General features: G+C 33.2%; 1 non-coding gene across 1 annotated transcript; it reads right to left on the bottom strand.

Moving 5' to 3' along the window:
* Nucleotides 1–5537: 5537 nt before the first annotated feature.
* On the bottom strand, nucleotides 5538–5644 carry LOC139846171 (small nucleolar RNA R71). Its single transcript, XR_011758908.1, has one exon. It is a non-coding gene; the product is annotated as a small nucleolar RNA R71 (small nucleolar RNA).
* Nucleotides 5645–21882: the final 16238 nt, after the last annotated feature.

The following is a 21882-nucleotide window of genomic DNA, read 5'->3' as shown; positions in this document are numbered from 1 at the left end:
GACTTATGTCCCGGTTCCGATTTCTCGAACGCATTTTCATACGCTTAGAAAACTCGCAATTTACGTTTTGTGACTCGTACCTTTGTCAAAATATAGTCTTAAATTATCAATAAACTATATCATTTAAAGTGTATCTTAAACTTTCGAGTGTTTTGGTCATTTACTTCTATAAATCATTGTCTCGCTATTTGTTAATATATATATAATAACAAATCATTTTATGACCAAGTTAATATATATTTTCAACATTCATAAACAGGTTTTAAATATACGTCGTAAGTTATTCATATAATTAATATTACAACTTATCATATATATTCAAATAAATTTTTAAACCAATAAGTTTAATGTACGGTATCAAACAATTAATACATTGTTACGTTTTCAAGTTATAGTATATATATATATATATATATATATATATATATATATATATATATATATATATATATATATATATATACATATAATTGTTCGCGAATCGTCAAGAATAACCGAAAGGTATTTGAATATATAAAAGTAGTTCAAAAATTTTGAGATTCAGTTTTACAGACTTTGCTTATCGTGTCGGAAATGTTAATCATACAAAGACTAAGTTTAAATTTGGTCAGAAATTTCCGGGTCATCACATATATCATATCCGAAGGGTGTCCCGGAATGATGGGGATATTCTTATATATGCATCTTGTTAATGTCGGTTACCAGGTGTTCACCATATGAATGATTTTTATCTCTATGTATGGGATGTGTATTGAAATATGAAATCTTGTGGTCTATTATTATGATTTGATATATATAGGTTAAACCTATAACTCACCAACATTTTTGTTGACGTTTTAAGCATGTTTATTCTCAGGTGATTATTAAGAGCTTCCGCTGTCGCATACTTAAATAAGGACGAGATTTAGAGTCCATGCTTATATGATATTGTGTAAAAACTGCATTCAAGAAACTTATTTTGTTGTAACATATTTGTATTGTAAACCATTATGTAATGGTCGTGTGTAAACAGGATATTTTAGATTATCATTATTTGATAATCTACGTAAAGCTTTTTAAACCTTTATTGATGAAATAAAGGTTATGGTTTGTTTTAAAATGAATGCAGTCTTTGAAAAACGTCTCATATAGAGGTCAAAACCTCGCAACGAAATCAATTAATATTGAACGTTTTTAATTAATAAGAACGGGACATTTCACCTTATTGATTGTATTTTGTACTTTTGAGCTTTTTGGTCGTTTGCGTCTTCAATTCGTCGAATCTGTCTTTTGTCTTCACCTTTTATTATTTAAACGAATATCACTTGTAAATAGAACAATTGCAACTAAAAGCTTGTCTTTCTTGAGGAATAATGCTATGAAATATATGTTCGTTTTTAGCATTATCAAATATTCCCACACTTGAGCGTTGCTTGTCCTCAAGCAATATAGTTGATAATGCTAAAAACGAACATATATTTCATAGCATTATTCCTCAAGAAAGACAAGCTTTTAGTTGCAATTGTTCTATTTACAAGAGATATTCGTTTAAATAATAAAAGGTGAAGACAAAAGACAGATTCGACGAATTGAAGACGCAAACGACCAAAAAGCTCAAAAGTACAAAAGACAATCAAAAAGGTTCCAATTATTGATAAGAAACGTCTCGAAATTACAAGAGTACAAGATTCAAAACGCAAAGTACAAAATATAAAATTGTACGCAAGGACGTTCGAAAATCCGGAACCGGGACCAGAGTCAACTCTGAACGCTCGACGCAACGGACTAAAAATTACAAGTTAACTATGTATATAAATATAATATAATATATAATTAATTATATTAATTATATATATATTATATATATATATATTAAAAACCGTCGGCAGAGAAAGACTCCAAGGGTGTGAGCTGGAATTTCAAACTCCGCGACTCGCGGAGTTTGAAGGCAAAATTCACCGCGAGTCGCGGAGCCCCAAAAATCAAAAATCCCTATAAAGCAAACCGAATTCTGATCAAAATTTCATATTCTATTTCTCTCTTCTCTCATATATACGTAAAATATATATATATAATTTATATTTTAATTTTAATTATAATTCTAATAATAAGGGTATGTTAGCGAATGTTGTAAGGGTGTAAGTCGAAATTCTGTCCGTGTAACGCTACGCTATTTTTAATCATTGTAAGTTATGTTCAACCTTTTTACATTAATGTCTCGTAGCTAAGTTATTATTATGCTTATTTAAAACGAAGTAATCATGATGTTGGGCTAATTACTAAAATTGGGTAATTGGGCTTTGTACCATAATTGGGGTTTGGACAAAAGAACGACACTTGTGGAAATTAGACTATGGGCTATTAATGGGCTTTATATTTGTTTAACTAAATGATAGTTTGTTAATGTTAATATAAAGATTTACAATTGGGCGTCCCTATAAATTACCATATACACTCAATTGGACACGATGGGCGGGGTATTTATATGTACGAATAATCGTTCATTTAACCGGACACGGGAATGGATTAATAGCCACTAGAATAATTAAAACAGGGGTGAAATTACATTCAAGGGTAATTGGTGTAATTGTTAACAAAGTAGTAAAACCTTGGTTTACACGCAGTCGATAACCTGGTGTATTCATTAAACAAAGTATTAAAACCTTGTTACAATTCGAATCCCCAATTAGTTGGAATATTTAACTTCGGGTATAATAATAATTTGACGAGGACACTCGCACTTTATATTTATGACTGATGGACTGTTATGGACAAAAACTAGACGGACATATTAAATAATCCAGGACAAAGGACAATTAACCCATGGGCATAAAACTAAAATCAACACGTCAAACATCATGATTACGGAAGTTTAAATAAGCATAATTCTTTTATTTCATATTTAATTTCCTTTACTTTATATTTAATTGCACTTCTAATTATCGCACTTTTATTTATTGTTATTTAATCGCACTTTTAATTATCGTACTTTTTAATTATCGCAAGTTTATTTTATCGCACTTTTATTATTCGCAATTTCATTATCGTTATTTACTTTACGCTTTAAATTAAGTCTTTTATTTATTTAATATTTTACATTAGGTTTTAACTGCGACTAAAGTCTTAAAATCGACAAACCGGTCCTTAAACGGTAAAAACCCCCTTTATAATAATAATATTACTTATATATATGTTTGTATTTTTATAAAAGTAAACTAATATAGCGTTGAGCTTTGTTTAAAGATTTCCCTGTGGAACGAACCGGACTTACTAAAAACTACACTACTGTACGATTAGGTACACTGCCTATAAGTGTTGTAGCAAGGTTTAAGTATATCCATTCTATAAACAAATAAATATCTTGTGTAAAATTGTATCGTATTTAATAGTTTTTCCTAGTAAAATATAAACTATTTTATATACACCTCGCATAACATCAAGTATTTTTGGCGCCGCTGCCGGGGAACTATCTTAAAAGCCGGAAGCGCAACGCTAATATAAAAAAAAAAAAAAAGATTTTTAGCTTACTTCTATTAAAAATTCGTTTTTGTAAAAATACGTTTTAAAAATTCGAAAATATAAAAAGAAAAACAAAAATATAAGTATTTTTAAGATTTTGTTAAATATTTAAGTTTTATAAGTTTCTTTATTTTTATTTTAGTTTATAAAAATATAAGTTTTAATATCTTTTATTTAATTAAAAAACAGAAAACAGAAAATAAAAAAAAAATAAATAAAGAAAAAAAAAACGCGTCGAATATTGAAAGCTGTCATCTGAATTCTGGAACCCCGCGACTCGCGGGGTTTGAAGCATAAAATACCGCGACTCGCGGAGAACATCTGACACACGGACAGAAGCCCTAATTCAGCATTAATTACGGGTATTAATTAATTATTATTATTATTTAAACCTAATTATTATTATTATTATTATTAGTTTTATTTTTATTTTTACTTTTTATTTAATTTATGTATTTAGTATTAATAAGTTTAATTAAATTATAAAATTAGTAGTTTTATTAAAAAAATAATATAAAAATAATATTTTTATAAAAATTGTACTTTTTACAACTTTTTGTATATTTTTATATTTTGTCCCTTTTTAATCGTTGTAGCATAACTTTTGTATTTTTAGCTCATATTTAATTTTAAACCTAGTTTTTGCTATAGTCAGTTTTACTCCTAGATTTTTAGGCTTTGCCGTAGAATTCCTTAAGTGCTTTTTCTTTAGACTAAGATTTAGGTGCTTTAGAATTTTGCGACGCCTTTTTAAGTTTTAGTTTCTTTTTAAGCTATTTCCATTTGGGATTTAGTTTTTCCTGTAAGCTTTAATATTTTTAGACCTTTTACTATGTATCAATTATCATTCCAATTAGTAATTTCAATTTGCGATTATAATTTTAAGTTAGTTGTAGTAATAAGGTTAGGTTAGTCAAGTATTTTTAAGTTTTTATAAGTTTCTTTTATTTTTCCGTCACCTTTTATTTTTCAACCATTTTTTCTTTTTCAACCTTTTTCGACGAACTCTTTTTCTCTCTTATTTCTCGCTATTCTAGTTTTAGGACATAGATTTTTATTCTACTTCTTATCTAAATTTCTTAAAATTACGAAAATTTATTTTAAGTGGTTAAATTAATAGACATCAAAATTTTCTGGTTCGTAGTAATAGTTGGATTTGTACGTGGACCGGGTTATTGGAGCCAAATAGACCTCAATTATATTGAGACCAAACGAATCCTGCCCCTCTGCTGCATCTTTTGGCTATTCGAAACGTGGGCAAAATCAGAAAAGTCTATTGATTGGATAACTTATTATAATTTTTCTTTCCTTTTTAAAACTAATAGGATATTCAGTGAATGCACCGAGCAAGACGTTCATCACCTTTTGTACGTTCACCACCTGTAACTAGATCAAGACATTTAGCAAATATAACCGCCGTTGGTTTTTCTTTAGAATCGTCATCCATTCAACCAAGTACTTCAGTTCAAATTTCCGATAATCCATTTTTTGAACCCAACATCACAATTGAGAATCCGGAGAATATTCAGGAACGGTTCGTAGATCCTGAACCACTAAACTTTCCTCCGGAACCACCAATCATTCAAACAGAGATTGTTGAGGAACGAACCATTAAATCAGAATCATCTAGTGATACCGATTCAACAAATTCAATTATGGAGAATCTGGAACCTTTAAGTATGGAAGACCGAATGAGAGCTAAACGCACTGGCCAAGGTCACGCAATTACTCATCCAGACATTAATGCGCCAGATTATGAAATCAAAGGACAAATTCTACACATGGTGACTAATCAATGCCAATTCAGTGGTGCACCGAATGAAGATCCTAACGAACACCTTCGTATGTTTAAAAGAATTTGTACACTATTCAAAATCCGAGAAGTGGAAGATGAGCAGATCTATCTCATGTTGTTTCCTTGGACTTTAAAAGGAGAAGCCAAAGATTGGTTAGAATCGTTACCTGAAGGGGCGATTGACACATGGGATGTCTTAGTTGAAAAATTTCTTCAAAGATTCTTTCCGGCATCTAAAGCCGTGAGACTTCAAGGAGAAATTGTTACGTTCACACAAAAGCCAAATGAAACATTATATGAGGCGTGGACAAGATTCGGAAGGATGTTGAGAGGATGTCCTCAACACGGTTTAGACACTTATCAAATAGTACAAATATTCTACCAAGGTGTCAACGTTGCTACACGAAAATACATCGACATAACAGCTGGTGGTTCCATTATGAAGAAAACCGCAACTGAAGCTTACAAAATTATTGATAACACAGCCTCCCACTCGCATGAATGGCACCAAGAAAAAGATATTTTTCGTTCATCTAAAGTGGCTAGAGCCGATTCTAGCCATGACTTTGATTCCGTTTCAGCAAAAATAGATGCTTTCGAAAGACGAATGGAAAAGATGAATAAAGATATTCACGCAATACGAATCAGTTGTGAGCTATGCGGTGGACCACACTTATTGAAAGATTGTCACATTGAACCAACATTGGAACAACGAGAGAATGTTTCCTATATGAACCAAAGGCCTGGAAATAATTATCAAAATAATTATCAACCGCCAAAGCTAAACTTCAATCGAAATCAAAACATTCTTTACAATCCAAAAGGACCCGAAAATAACTGGTATAACCAACAAGGTCCGAATAACCAACCAACTCAAAACAACACTTTCAATCAACAAAGACCTGGCTTATATAAACCACAACAACAAACCGAAGAGAAAAAGTCAAATATGGACGACGTGATATTCAAGCTAGTTGAATCTCAAACACAATTTATTGAAACTCAAACCCAAACGAACGAGAGATTTGATCAGTCATTAAGAACTCAACAAGCTTCCATTTTGAATCTAGAAAAACACGTAGGTACTCTTGCTAGCATGATGAGTGAGAGGGAACAAGGAAAGCTACCGAGTAATACTGAAGTAAATCCTCGGAATGAGAATGTTAATATAGTTTCAACGAATTCTGAAAAACCAGCACCAGAAGATGGGAAGGTTTTAGATGAGAGTAACAATGAAGAAGTTACACCACCACCACCCGAGTATGTAAAGCCAGTGGTGGCACCATACAAATCACCCATCCCGTTTCCAAGAAAAGGAGTTGAGTATGAGCAAGTGATAGGTAATAAAGATTGTGATACCTCTGGAAAGAAGAAGAAGAAAAAGAATAAGAAAGTGCAAGAAACAAAAGCCGTAAATATAAACCCGGTGAAGACAGTTCCACCAAAACCTCCACCTAGGGTAGGTGATCATGGTGAATTTATTGTTCCTTGTCTACTTAGTGATTGTGTCATGTATGATGCACTAGCAGATTTAGGTGCAAGTGTAAGTGTTATGCCTCTTTCCTTATATAAGAGATTAGGTGTAGGTAAGTTAAGTCCAACGGATATGAGTGTTCGACTCTTTGATCAAACCATTAAGCACCCAGTTGGAATTGCTGACAACCTACCCGTTCAAGTAGGCAATTTAACCTTTCTAGTCGAATTTATTGTCATTGACATAGAAGAGGACCCAAACATTCCTCTAATTTTAGGTCGGCCATTCTTAGCGTCCACCAAGGCGTTATTTGATGTAGGAAATGGAAGAATGACACTTAAAAGTGGTGACAAATCGATCACCTTTATGATTCGAAAGTCTAAATCTCCACCAGCCAAAACCGTTGAACCAGTAAAAACAATTGGTAAGAACCATGTGCTTTTACCAACTCCAACGGTAATACTTAGCAATAATGAAACGCCTAAGTGTGGGGAAAATGAAGTAACACCTAATGATGACATGATAACAAAGAACCCCGTTGTTGATACGAAATTAAATGATCCCGTTATTAATAGTTCAATGAAGAAACTTATTAAACGGATTCGCGATGCTAGAACCAAGGGGAACGTTAAGTTATGTAACCGGTTAGTATCCAATCTGTCACCTAAAGAAAAGGCGAAACTAGTTGAAATTGTGGATATTACTGGAGAAGCTAGTCAATGGCTTAAAGAAAAAGTCACAGATATGCAAGTTGATTATGGACCAAGAGAAATTGAAGATGAAGTTAATCACAATTACGACACCACAGCTACCTAAGTATGGGGAGATTCAAATGTTCTAAAAGAAAATGTTATTTAGAATTAGTTGTTCTGTTCTCGTGTAGTTCCGAGAATGGAATCCGATTGGTCTTTTCCGCTAGCAGACACTAAAGAACTAGTTTTCTCCCTCCATTCTGAATTTTTGCTTTGTAGGTTTTATATGAAATTAATATGCTTTTTAAATTTAAGTTTTGTGTGTTTTTAAAAACAAAATTTACTTTATTTCATTAAGTTGAAAAAAAAAATGATTTATAAAATTCGTCGTAAGTTGAAGACTAGGTCATAGAGCCGAAATTGCTTTACCCGAGGACGGGGCAACAAATTTTGTTATCATTATTTTTAATTTTATTGATCTAAAGTATGCTAAAAAGATTTTAGATTTTATACATTTTTGAACGTGGGGTTATATACCAAACTTCAAAAATATGTATATATATGTTTGTGTTCTATGTTATGTACAAAATAGGGTAAAACAGCGCACTTTCAAAGACTGTCATTAAGTTCAGCAAAAGGTACTAATTTTGACGACAAGACACAAAACAACAAATGTGATATAACAAATGAAGGAATGAACGATGAGGCGCCATCAATCATTCAACGAGCTTTGTAATTACAAATTCGGTATTTTTAATCACTTTTCTACACTAATCACCCTCATGAATTTATAATTATAGTCTGATTTCATGCAAATGAGGGCATTGCATGATCTCAAGTGTGGGGAAGGGTTATAAATTCTCCCGGGTTTATACTTGGTTTATTTGCCAAATTTTGTGAAAATTTGAAAAATTTTCAATTAAATGAAGTCAAAATCATGTTTATACATATTTATGAACGATGAAAACTAGGTGTTAATGCCGAAATTATCGTTACCTCGGAAAGGACATAAATTGAGAAACAACCAAAATGTTAGAATTCATTTAAGAATGGAATAGAGGAGAAAAAGGCAAAGAAAAACATAAATAAAAGCCAAGTGTGTGAAAACTCTACCAAGTTATTCAAAATATATCACATATTTTTGTACAAACAATTGAAAATACTTTTGTTTTAGACGATAATCAACTGTTTTACCCGATGAAAGAAAAGAAGAGATGGATCTACACGATGAATCAATTCCATCATTAGAAGGAAGTAAAGTCTTCCGAAAAAGACACGCGCTTCTTGATTTAGGTTAAGAAGTTGTCGTCCAGACCAGCTGTAGGTTGACGAAAAATCTAGAAAAGTCATCTCTAAAATCAGCAGGAAATCCACGGACCTCAGCATTAAACAGGGTCGCCAAGTGGTCAGATTTATCCTAACCATGAGAAGGATTTATCTCGTACAATGGGGGGCACCATGCAAATTAGCTGGATAAGACTAATGAATCAGATCCCCAGAAAGGATAATCTCCTTAAAGATTAAAAATCAGCTTTTAAGACTGATATTACTCAATCCTAGAGATTGACCTTAAAGATTGAGAATTCAAACTCATGGAATTCAATGATATCTAAACTCGAGCTTAAACGAGAAAATATTTTGATCAAAATTACAAACCGATTTGTTTTCTGAAAACCCTATTTTCAATGCGTTCATTACCATTGAACGTAAAATCCTAGGAATTCACCTGGAATTCATTAGGTCACCTGAACCAAATCGGGTGTCAACCGTAAGAACGGTGGTTGCATAGTGGTCAAAGACAGGACCTTGTGCCAGACCGAAAAATTATAAGGGTGAGCTTTACTATTGCTCCTACCAAGGATAGTAATTGCGTCCGACACGTTATAGACCATAATCAAAAGCATGTCACGGGACATTGCCTTAACAGTTGCTTGTTCAACGCTTTCCTTTACAACCGGACGGTAGTTTACCGAAAGGTAATATACGGGACAAGTAAACTGGACGTGTTGCTTTCCAAATACAAGGTTAGCAAGTGGGTGACACAAAACCGCAAGTTTTGAGCTAAAATTTTCAAATCTGAAACCCACCAAACCCACAAAAATATTTTGCAAACACCGGTAAAGGGTTATTCCGGAAAACTTATCTAGGGTAAAAACTAGATTTCAAAAGATCAAATGTTTTCATAAAGATCCAATTTCCTTAATGGATCTAAATTTTTATAGTCATTTGGGATGTAAACCATATCGTTACTACCATTGTTTATACCGCCGTATAGAAATCACTGATGTACAAAGTGTGAAGAATAAAGAAGTGATTCTAGTATTTCAAGACGATATTGCTTGAGGACAAGCAACGCTCAAGTGTGGGAATATTTGATAATGCTAAAAACGAACATATATTTCATAGCATTATTCCTCAAGAAAGACAAGCTTTTAGTTGCAATTGTTCTATTTACAAGAGATATTCGTTTAAATAATAAAAGGTGAAGACAAAAGACAGATTCGACGAATTGAAGACGCAAATGACCAAAAAGCTCAAAAGTACAAAAGACAATCAAAAAGGTTCCAATTATTGATAAGAAACGTCTCGAAATTACAAGAGTACAAGATTCAAAACGCAAAGTACAAAATATAAAATTGTACGCAAGGACGTTCGAAAATCCGGAACCGGGACCAGAGTCAACTCTGAACGCTCGACGCAACGGACTAAAAATTACAAGTTAACTATGTATATAAATATAATATAATATATAATTAATTAATTATATTAATTATATATATATATATATTATATATATATTAAAAACCGTCGGCAGAGAAAGACTCCAAGGGTGTGAGCTGGAATTTCAAACTCCGCGACTCGCGGAGTTTGAAGGCAAAATTCACCGCGAGTCGCGGAGCCCCAAAAATCAAAAATCCCTATAAAGCAAACCGAATTCTGATCAAAATTTCATATTCTATTTCTCTCTTCTCTCATATATACGTAAAATATATATATATAATTTATATTTTAATTTTAATTATAATTCTAATAATAAGGGTATGTTAGCGAATGTTGTAAGGGTGTAAGTCGAAATTCTGTCCGTGTAACGCTACGCTATTTTTAATCATTGTAAGTTATGTTCAACCTTTTTACATTAATGTCTCGTAGCTAAGTTATTATTATGCTTATTTAAAACGAAGTAATCATGATGTTGGGCTAATTACTAAAATTGGGTAATTGGGCTTTGTACCATAATTGGGGTTTGGACAAAAGAACGACACTTGTGGAAATTAGACTATGGGCTATTAATGGGCTTTATATTTGTTTAACTAAATGATAGTTTGTTAATGTTAATATAAAGATTTACAATTGGGCGTCCCTATAAATTACCATATACACTCAATCGGACACGATGGGCGGGGTATTTATATGTACGAATAATCGTTCATTTAACCGGACACGGGAATGGATTAATAGCCACTAGAATAATTAAAACAGGGGTGAAATTACATTCAAGGGTAATTGGTGTAATTGTTAACAAAGTAGTAAAACCTTGGTTTACACGCAGTCGATAACCTGGTGTATTCATTAAACAAAGTATTAAAACCTTGTTACAATTCGAATCCCCAATTAGTTGGAATATTTAACTTCGGGTATAATAATAATTTGACGAGGACACTCGCACTTTATATTTATGACTGATGGACTGTTATGGACAAAAACCAGACGGACATATTAAATAATCCAGGACAAAGGACAATTAACCCATGGGCATAAAACTAAAATCAACACGTCAAACATCATGATTACGGAAGTTTAAATAAGCATAATTCTTTTATTTCATATTTAATTTCCTTTACTTTATATTTAATTGCACTTCTAATTATCGCACTTTTATTTATTGTTATTTAATCGCACTTTTAATTATCGTACTTTTTAATTATCGCAAGTTTATTTTATCGCACTTTTATTATTCGCAATTTCATTATCGTTATTTACTTTACGCTTTAAATTAAGTCTTTTATTTATTTAATATTTTACATTAGGTTTTAACTGCAACTAAAGTCTTAAAATCGACAAACCGGTCCTTAAACGGTAAAAACCCCCCTTTATAATAATAATATTACTTATATATATGTTTGTATTTTTATAAAAGTAAACTAATATAGCATTGAGCTTTGTTTAAAGATTTCCCTGTGGAACGAACCGGACTTACTAAAAACTACACTACTGTACGATTAGGTACACTGCCTATAAGTGTTGTAGCAAGGTTTAAGTATATCCATTCTATAAACAAATAAATATCTTGTGTAAAATTGTATCGTATTTAATAGTTTTTCCTAGTAAAATATAAACTATTTTATATACACCTCGCATAACATCAATAGTCTTGAAATACAAGAATCACTTCTTTATTCTTCACACTTTGTACATCAGTGATTTCAATACGGCGGTATAAACAATGGTAGTAACGTTGTGGTTTACAGTCCCACATGACTATAAAATTTAGATCCTTTAAGAAATTGGATCTTTATGAAAACATTTGATCTTTTTGAAAATTCAATCTAGCTTTTACCCTAGATAAGTTTTCCGGAATAACCCTTCACCGGTGTTTGCAAAATATTTTTGTGGGTTTGGTGGGTTTCAGATTTGAAAATTTTAGCTCAAAACTTGTAGTTTTGTGTCACCCACTTGCTAACCTTGTATTGGGAAAGCAACACGTCCAGTTTACTTGCTCCGTATATTACCTTTTGATAAACTACTATCCGGTTGTAAAGGAAAGCGTTGAACAAGCAACTTTTAAGGCAATGTCCCCTGACATGCTTTTAATTATGGTCTATAACGTGTCAGACGCAATTACTATCCTTGGTAGGAGCAATAGTAAAGCTCACCCTTATGATTTTTCGGTCTGGCACAAGGTCCTGTCTTTGACCATGCTATGCAACCACCGTTCTTACGGTTGACACCCGATTTGGTTCAGATGACCTAATGAATTCCAGATGAATTCCTAGGATTTTACATTCAATGGTAATGAACGCATTGAAAATGGGTTTTCAGAAAACAAATCGGTTTGTAATTTTATCAAAATATTTTCTCGTTCAAGCTTCAAGTTTAGATATCATTGAATTCCATGAGTTTGTAACTCTCAATCTTTAAGGTCAATCTCTAGGATTGAGTAATATCAGTCTTAAAAGCTGATTTTTGATCTTTAAAGGAGATTATCCTTTCTGGAGATCTGATTTATTAGTCTTATCAAGCTAATTTGCACGGTGCCCCCCCCCCATTGTACGAGACAGATCCTCTCATGGTTAGGATAAGTCTGACCACTTGGCGACCCTGTTTGATGCTGAGGTCCGTAGATTTCCTGCTGATTTTAGAGATGACTTTTCTAGATTTTTCATCAACCTACAGCTGGTCTGGACGACAACTTCATGACCAAAATCAAGAAGCGCGTTTCTTTTTCGAAAGACTTTACTTCCTTTTAACGATGGAATTGATTCATCGTGTAGATCCATCTCTTCTTTTCTTTCATCGGGTAAAACAGTTTAGTTTAGTCCAAAGCAAAAGTATCTTCAATTATTTGTTACAGAAATATGTGACATATGTTTAAGATAACTTGGTAATTTTTCCCACACTTGGCTTTTATTTTCCTTTTTATTGTCCTCTATTCCATTTTAAATGAATTTTAACATTTTGGTTTGTTTCTCAATTTATGTCCTTTCCGAGGTAACAATAATTTCGGTGTTAACACCTAGTTTTATCGTTCATAAATATGTATAAACATGATTTTGAGTTCATTTAATTGAAAATTTTGAAACATTTTACTAGAATTGGGTAGTCAGTATATAAGACTAGGGCTGTTCTTTATTATCAGAGAGCACTAGATTCTAATATAACTACTTACTAGTATTTCTAATGGTAACCAAGTGTTTAAAGTAAAAAAATTTAAAAATCCGAAAGAATTTAACCCCTTCCCACACTTAAGATCTTGCAATGCCCTCATTTGCAAGAAATCAGTAACAATTTAAATTATTGAGGGTGATTAGTGTGAAAATGATTAAATTTTACCAAAGTTTCCAAACATATTGGCGTTTGTTTGCTGAATGATAAATGGTGCATATCATTTGTTCATTCCGTCTGTTGTTACATCACATTTATTTGTCATCTTGTCGTCAAAATTAGTAGCTTTTGCTGAACTTAATGCCAGTCTTTGAAAATGCGCTGTTTTACCCTGTTTTGTACAATTTACAATATACATACATACAAATATAAACATGCATGGCAATTTGAAATGGGACTTAATATCCCACTTTCAAATCCTAAATGTGAAATATTAGTACACAATAATAATAAAAATGATAAAGATTACATAAGTATATTCAATAACATAAGTTTAAACATGAATAAGTAAAAAGATAAAAACATAAAAATCATATAAATAACCAAATGGAACCAAATCAGTCTGGATAGGGGTTCCAGTTCATCTCATCAGGTGGGTTCCATTGTTGGTTATAGGTGTTCTGATAGGCTTGGTTATAGTCATACCGGTTAAAGGGTGGTCGGATATCGGGGCTGTGTGGCGGAAAATGAGCAGGTCGAGTAGGTACATAGTTATTTGGTACCTGATATGATAGCTGGCTCAGGATTTGGTGCTGATGAACTACCCAGCTATCGTGTTGGCATCGCCTATAATCCTCGTATACTCGCTCGGAGTTCCACTGCTCATACATACTATGTCTGGCCGCGTTCGTAATTGCTTCCTCATCTATACGAACGTGGACGTCAAGAATAGCATCTCGAAAGACATCCCTAATGCCTTCCGCCTCCTCCATTTCCTCGTCTGAGCCTCTCTCTACCTGAGGATGAGATCCCTCATAGGGTACTGCCTGGTTACGTCTACTTTTCAATACCTTAGCACCCACATAAACTTTCAATCCTAAGGGCTCAACCTGTTCTCTACAAAGCTGGAATGGACCCCCTTGGTTCCTATCAACACCTAAATACTCTCCAATGAGAGTAACAAAAATACCTCCTCCTATTATACTCCCGTCCTGCATTTCCTCTACCATTTTAGATAAATAAAAAGCAACACAGTAAGGGATATTGACAAAGCTTCTAGGATCCCGAATACACTTTAGGTAGAATAAATCATGTAAGGTAATTTTTTCTTTATCTATGAATAATACAAAGCTCGGCTCTGTCAATATGTGTATAGGAGTGTCCTCCTGCTCGTGTAAAAACATCAAAATGTGACATACGCCTCTAAATGGCGTCAGCGTCAAAGTTACTATCTACTCTTTCACCATAATGAATCAAATTTGTACAATCGGGTAATAGCAACTCACCAGGAGTATATATCTGTAAGGCCCTGGCCATGTCCAGCATGGACATTCTGTACATCCTGCTGCCAAGGATAAACCTAAGAAATCTTCTATCATCTATTCTAACTATATTTGTATCAAGTGATACAGTACTCATCAACTCAACACACCATTCCTTATATACAGGTCTACGAATGGTGAAAAGACATTCTCAATCTGTAAAAGAAGAACTGCCATACCTTTGTACCAAAAGCTGTCTAACACGGTCAGCTAGATGGACCGTTTCCAAAGGGGCCCAATTGATTACCCTTGGCACCTCTACATTTTTTGTTACCAATTTGAATTTTTTCCTTTGATATGTCTCGTAATCTCTCCATCTCGTACCAAATCTTAGATTAGGATGCAGAGTGTGCTCAGGAATCGTTGGGAATTCTACTGGCGGCCTCATTGGGAATACTATGAATTCATCAACAAACTGTACCGGATCATAATAAGGTACGTGCTGATCAGGCTGTTGTTGTTGTTCCTGTTGTGGTTGTTGTTCGTGTTGCATTTCTGGTTCTGGTTCTGGTGCTGGTACTGGTGCTGGTCGTCTAGATGATGATGCTCCTGAACCTCCAGTATCGGCTTTCTGCAAAACACATTAAACACAAAATTTGTGCATCCAAATATGCATTAGTGTTAGCAAAATAACAACTTAAAACAATCACTATAACATGTTAAATCAAAATTAAACTTATACACATTTTCACAATTTTTTCACAATTCTACACTTTTCAAATAAGCACATATGAAAATGTATACAAAATTCATAAGCATTTAACTCAAATAACATGTCAAAATAGTCATTACTAATAATTAAACAAGTCTCAAATGGCAAATATATCAAATTAATCAAGTTCATGAATTTTGGACTTAAAAAGTCCACTTTAATCTCTAAAAATCATGTTTAGGATCAATGTTTGGATCATTTAACTATCTAAACATGTTACACTACTCAATTTAGCAATAATTTATGACAAAAATCGGCCATAACCTGTTTATATCAAAAAGCCCCAAATTGCTCAAGAACACAAACCCTAGATTTCTAAAAATTTTGAAGTTTTTGGCTTCAAATCATGTTAAATAGCATCAATATAGGTTATACATGCATAAAATACTAACAATTTAACACTAATTACACTAGAAATTAACAAAATTGTATTAGGTAAAAAATTGGAATTTATCACAAAAACTAGCAAATTTTTGAGTTTAGGGGTGTAATTTTTACCATTTTGCTGAAGAATGAGAATCTAGGCATGATTAGAGCAAGAAAAATGATGAATTACGGTGGAAAAATGATGAAATTTGGTGAGGTTTTGAGTGTTTTTCGTATATGTGTGTGTGTTTATGATGAGGAAGACAGACTCGCTGTCTGTATGTATCAGGCCAGATTTTTGCCTCCATGCGATCGCATGGAGGTATAGGGTGATTCCCATGCGATCGCATGGGTACCCGGCTACAGTGTTTTGCCCCTTTTTTTTAAAAAAAATAAAACCTTATACTTTATAAAACTTATAATTAATTAAATTTTAAAAATTTGTTTTCCTTTAGGAGCGAGGGTGTTTCGGATCGATGTCCTAGTCTGTCCCTTGACAAAATTTTTAAAATTTGTCAAATCAAAGCGCGGTTTTAAAAGTAAAGATTTTTGGGTTTTTTTAATGTTTTTGGCATACTTTAATTCAATAAGATTAAAAATAATGATAATAAAAGTTCTCGTCCCTCCCTCGGGTAAAGCAATTTCGGTTCAATGACCTAGTCTTCAACTCACGACGAATTTTAAAAATCATATTTTTAACTTAGCGAAATAAAGTAAATATTTGTTTTTAAATTCACACAACTTAAATTTAAAATATGCATAAAATTAAAAATTCACATTTTTTAAAAATTAAAAATTCACACCAAACTTATATTATATTTTTGTTTTTATACATACAAACTTAAAAATATCAATTGTTCAAATATTTATAATTTTAAATATATTAATTTAAAAAGTTTACAATATTAATTTAAGATTTATATATTAATTTTAAAAACATGGTAAAAATAAAATTAAAAATCTTTTTGGGTCTTTTATCCCACTTTAATCAATCAAATATTATCAAAAATATGCGCCCCTCTTTTCGGTAAAGTAATTTCGGTTCCATGACCTAATTTAACTCATGACAAATTTTTGAAATATTTTGAGTTGATTGATTAAAGATATTTATACCTTAAGAATAAACGTTAAATTTCGCAGTGATGTAATAAATTTTTGTATGATATCAATAATTTCGATCGCCAAACCTAATTTTATTCAATACCAATTTAATACTTTATAGCGAACAAATTAGCGTTTATTATCAAAAGGTTAAAAATAAAAATAAAAAAATAAACACTGTACAGACTTACCTGTGAGATAGTATTCTTAGTGATACGATCTATCCCACTCATAAGATAGTCGGTTTAATTGGTTTTCCATAGCTACATAGGCGTAATCTCGAGCATTCAGTGTTTTTTCTTCTAAACATATGAACAGTCCGTCTCTGCATAAAGTAACAAATTCGGTGTTTGAATAGGTTTGATTATTTGAACATTTACCTCCATGTAACCATTTTCCGCATTTGTGACATCTTTCAAGGTGTCGTGCTCTTCTTTTCGCTGCGGATTTTGATTTTTCTTTACCAAATTGTAACTTATTATCTTCGCATCTGGATTCTTTTCTTACTCCGTCCAATCTTTCTCTGATTACTGATACTAGTTCACTCGGAAGTGTGTCATTATTACTTTTAGTGATCAAAGCGTGTAGCATTAGACCATGGTTTAGTTCACAAGAAGTCTTCATTTCTTAAAAAAAATAAAAATTCAGAATGAGGGGAGAAGACTAGTTCTTTAGGGTCTGCTAGGGAAAGACCATTCGGGTTCCATTTTCGAGAACTACACGAAAATAAACAATCTAACTCTAACAGAAATACATAAAATCCTTAAAAGACTTGATTCTCCCCACACTTAGTTAGCTGTGGTATCGAAATTGTGATTAACTTCGTTGTCGACTTCCATCGGACTATCTATGTAATGTTTAACTCTGTGACCATTAACCTTAAATTCAATCCCATTTGAATTTATTAATTCTATCGTTCCGTATGGAAAAACTCTTTTGACTATGAATGGTCCAGACCATCTTGATTTCAATTTTCCAGGAAATAGCTTGAATCGTGAATTGAAAAGAAGAACTCTGTCTCCTTCTTTGAATTCTTTTAAACTTCTGATTCTTTTATCATGCCATTTCTTCGTTCTTTCCTTATAGATTAACGAATTTTCGTATGCTTCATGTCTTAATTCTTCTAATTCATTTAGTTGACTTAACCTTAGACGTCCAGCTTCATGTAAATCAAGATTACATGTCTTCAAAGCCCAAAATGCTTTGTGTTCAATTTCTACTGGAAGATGACATGCTTTTCCACAAACGAGTTTAAAAGGTGTGGTTCCAATTAGAGTTTTGTAGGCTGTTCTAAAAGCCCAGAGTGCATCCTCCAATTTAGTGGACCATTCCTTTGGATTTGATCCTACGGTTTTTTCTAGAATACGTTTTAAAGCTCGGTTGGTATTTTCAACTTGTCCACTTGTTTGTGGATGATATGCGGTGGAGATTTTATGAGTTACTCCATATCTTTTGAGAACTTTCTCAAGTTGATTATTACAGAAATGAGTACCCCGATCACTTATTAAAGCTTTCGGTGTTCCAAACCTTGCAAAAAGACGTTTTAAAAAGTTGACTACAACTCGTGCATCGTTAGTTGGGAGAGCTTGTGCTTCCGCCCATTTAGATACATAATCAATGGCTACGAGAATGTAGAGATTATTATGAGATTTTGGAAATGGACCCATAAAGTCAATACCCCAAATGTCAAATACTTCGCATACTTGAATGACATTTTGTGGCATTTCATCACGTTGACTTATTTTTCCGGCCCTTTGACAAGCATCACAGGATTTGCAAAGAAGGTGTACGTCTTTGTAAATTGTAGGCCAATAGAATCCAGCATCATAAACTTTTCTTGCTGTTAGTTGAGGCCCATAGTGCCCTCCTGTTGGTCCTGTGTGACAATGGTTTAAAATTTTACTAGCTTCATCTCCAAATACACATCGGCGTATTATTCCATCTGGACAACTTTTAAACAAATTTGGATCTTCCCAGAAATAGTGTTTTATATCACTGAAGAATTTCTTTCGTTTTTGGTACGATAATCCTTTTTCAAGGAATCCACATACTAAGTAGTTTGCATAGTCTGCAAACCATGGAATTTCATTATAATCTTTCTTCAATAGATATTCATCAGTAAAGTTGTCTTGTATGGCCGATTAATTTAGAACTTCTAATTCGGGATTTTCAAGACGAGAAAGATGATCAGCGGCGAGATTTTCTGCTCCTCTTTTATCTCGGATTTCAATATCGAACTCTTGTAAGAGTAAGATCCAGCGGATTAATCTTGGTTTGGCATCTTGTTTCGAAAATAGGTATCTAAGAGCAGAATGGTCGGTATAGACCACCGTTTTTGCTAGAATGAGATATGAACGAAATTTGTCAAAAGCAAAGACAATAGCAAGGAGTTCTTTTTCAGTAGTTGTGTAATTTGTTTGTGCTCCTTGTAACGTCTTACTAGCATAATATATAGGTTGAAATCGTTTTTCAATCCTTTGTCCTAAAACGGCTCCCATTGCAAAATCACTTGTATCGCACATTAGTTCAAACGGTAGATTCCAATTTGGTGTTATCATGATCGGCGCATTAGTGAGTTTCTCTTTAAGAATATTAAAATATTTGATGCATTCATCTGAAAAGATGAATGGAGCATCCTTTTCTAGAAGTTTATTCATAGGAGTGGCAATTTTAGAAAAATCTTTTATGAAACGTCGGTAAAAACCGGCATGCCCTAGAAAACTCCTAACTCCTCTAACATTGGTGGGATGTGGAAGTTTAGCAATTACATCTACTTTAGCTCTATCCACTTCAATTCCTTCTTTTGAAATTTTATGTCCAAGAACGATGCCTTCTTTAACCATGAAATGGCATTTCTCCCAATTAAGAACTAGATTTGATTGTTCGCATCTAATAAGCATTCGTTCAAGATTAAATCACCGAAGACTGAAAAGTCATCCATGAAAACTTCCATGCATTCTTCTATCATGTCGTGAAAAATCGCCATCATGCACCTTTGAAAGGTTGCAGGGGCGTTGCAAAGTCCAAATGGCATGCGTTTGTAAGCAAAAGTACCATAAGGGCACGTGAACGTGGTTTTCTCTTGATCTTCGGGTGCTATTGGAATTTGAAAATATCCGAAAAATCCATCAAGAAAGCAATAGTAACTATTTCCGGCTAATCTTTCCAACATTTGATCAATGAAAGGTAAGGGAAAGTGATCTTTTCTGGTGGCGTCATTTAATTTTCTATAATCAATACAAACACGCCATCCTGTTACAGTCCTAGTAGGAATAAGCTCATTTTTTTCATTTGTAATGACAGTCATGCCACCCTTCTTAGGCACGCATTGAACTGGGCTTACCCATGGACTATCAGAAATTGGATAAATTAAACCTGCGTCTAGCAGTTTAATAATTTCTTTTTTAACTACATCTTGCATATTAGGATTTAGTCTTCGTTGGCGTTGCACATACGTTTTATGACCTTCTTTCATAAGGATTTTATGTGTGCAATACGAAGGACTTATTCCTTTAATATCATGAATCTTCCATGCAATGGCTGGTTTATGAGTTTTCAACACAGAAATGAGTTGTGATTTTTCATTTTCAGTAAGAGAAGACGATATTATTACAGGTAATTCAGATTCACCATGTAAATAAGCGTATTCCAAATGGTTTGGAAGTGGCTTTAATTCTAATGTCGGTGGTTCTTCTATCGATGATTTATATCGATATCTGTCTTCTTCTTTTAGCATTTAAATTTCTTCTGTTGTTGGTTCATATTCATTAGCTATTAGTGTAGCTAACATTTCAGCTTCATCAATTGGTTCATTACTTTCTCCTAAAGAACATTCTCTTGTTCCTTGTAATTCTGGAAATTCTTCTAACAATTCTGCATGTGAATCTATGTTTTGAATATAATAGCATGTATCATCTGCAGATTGTGGTTGTTGCATTGCTCTATCAACTGAAAAGGTAACACTCTCGTCCTCTATACTTAGGGTCAATTTCTTACCGAACACGTCTATCATTGCTTTAGCCGTGTTTAAGAATGGTCTTCCTAATATGAGAGGAACTTGAGAATCTTCTTCCATGTCCAGAACAATAAAATCTACTGGAAATACTAAAGTACCAACTTTAACTAGCATGTTCTCCATTATCCCTCTAGGATATTTTATTGATCTATCGGCTAGTTGTATACTTATTCTTGTTGGTTTCAATTCTCCAAGGTCTAGTTTAGTGTATAGTGAATACGGCATTAAATTCATACTAGCACCTAAGTCTGCCAATGCTACTATTGAACTAAGACTACCCAGAAAACATGGAATTGTGAAACTTCCTGGATCAGATAATTTTTCTGGTATCTTATTCAACAGCACTGCTGAACAATTAGCATTCATAGTAACGGCCGAGAGTTCTTCCATTTTCTTTCTATTTGAGATTAGATCTTTCAAGAATTTAGCATATCTAGGCATTCCTGAAATCACATCAATGAAAGGAAGATTTACATTTATCTGTTTAAACATATCCAAGAATTTGGATTGCTCGGCTTCAAGTTTCTCTTTTTTCATTTTACTCGGGTAAGGAAGTGGTGGTTGGTATGGTTTAACATAAGGTTTAGTCTTAACTGTGTTATCTTCATTAACCTTTTCAACTACCGGTTCTTTTTCCTTATCTTGATCAGGTTGTGGTTCTTGTGGAGTAGGAATAGCTTCATCAAAAGTTATAGGTATTTCAGGTGGTTTAAGTGTTGTACCACTTCTTGTGGTAATGGCTTTAGCTGTTTCATTCCGGGGGTTAGCATTTGTATCACTAGGCAAACTTCCCGGTTTTCTTTCACCTATTAACCTTGCTAGGTTACTTACTTCTTATTCCAAGTTTTGAATAGAAGCTTGTTGA

This window comes from Rutidosis leptorrhynchoides, chromosome 4, assembly GCF_046630445.1.
Source record: "Rutidosis leptorrhynchoides isolate AG116_Rl617_1_P2 chromosome 4, CSIRO_AGI_Rlap_v1, whole genome shotgun sequence".
Lineage (NCBI taxonomy): Eukaryota > Viridiplantae > Streptophyta > Magnoliopsida > Asterales > Asteraceae > Rutidosis > Rutidosis leptorrhynchoides.
This window is presented reverse-complemented; position numbering and strand designations above follow the sequence as displayed.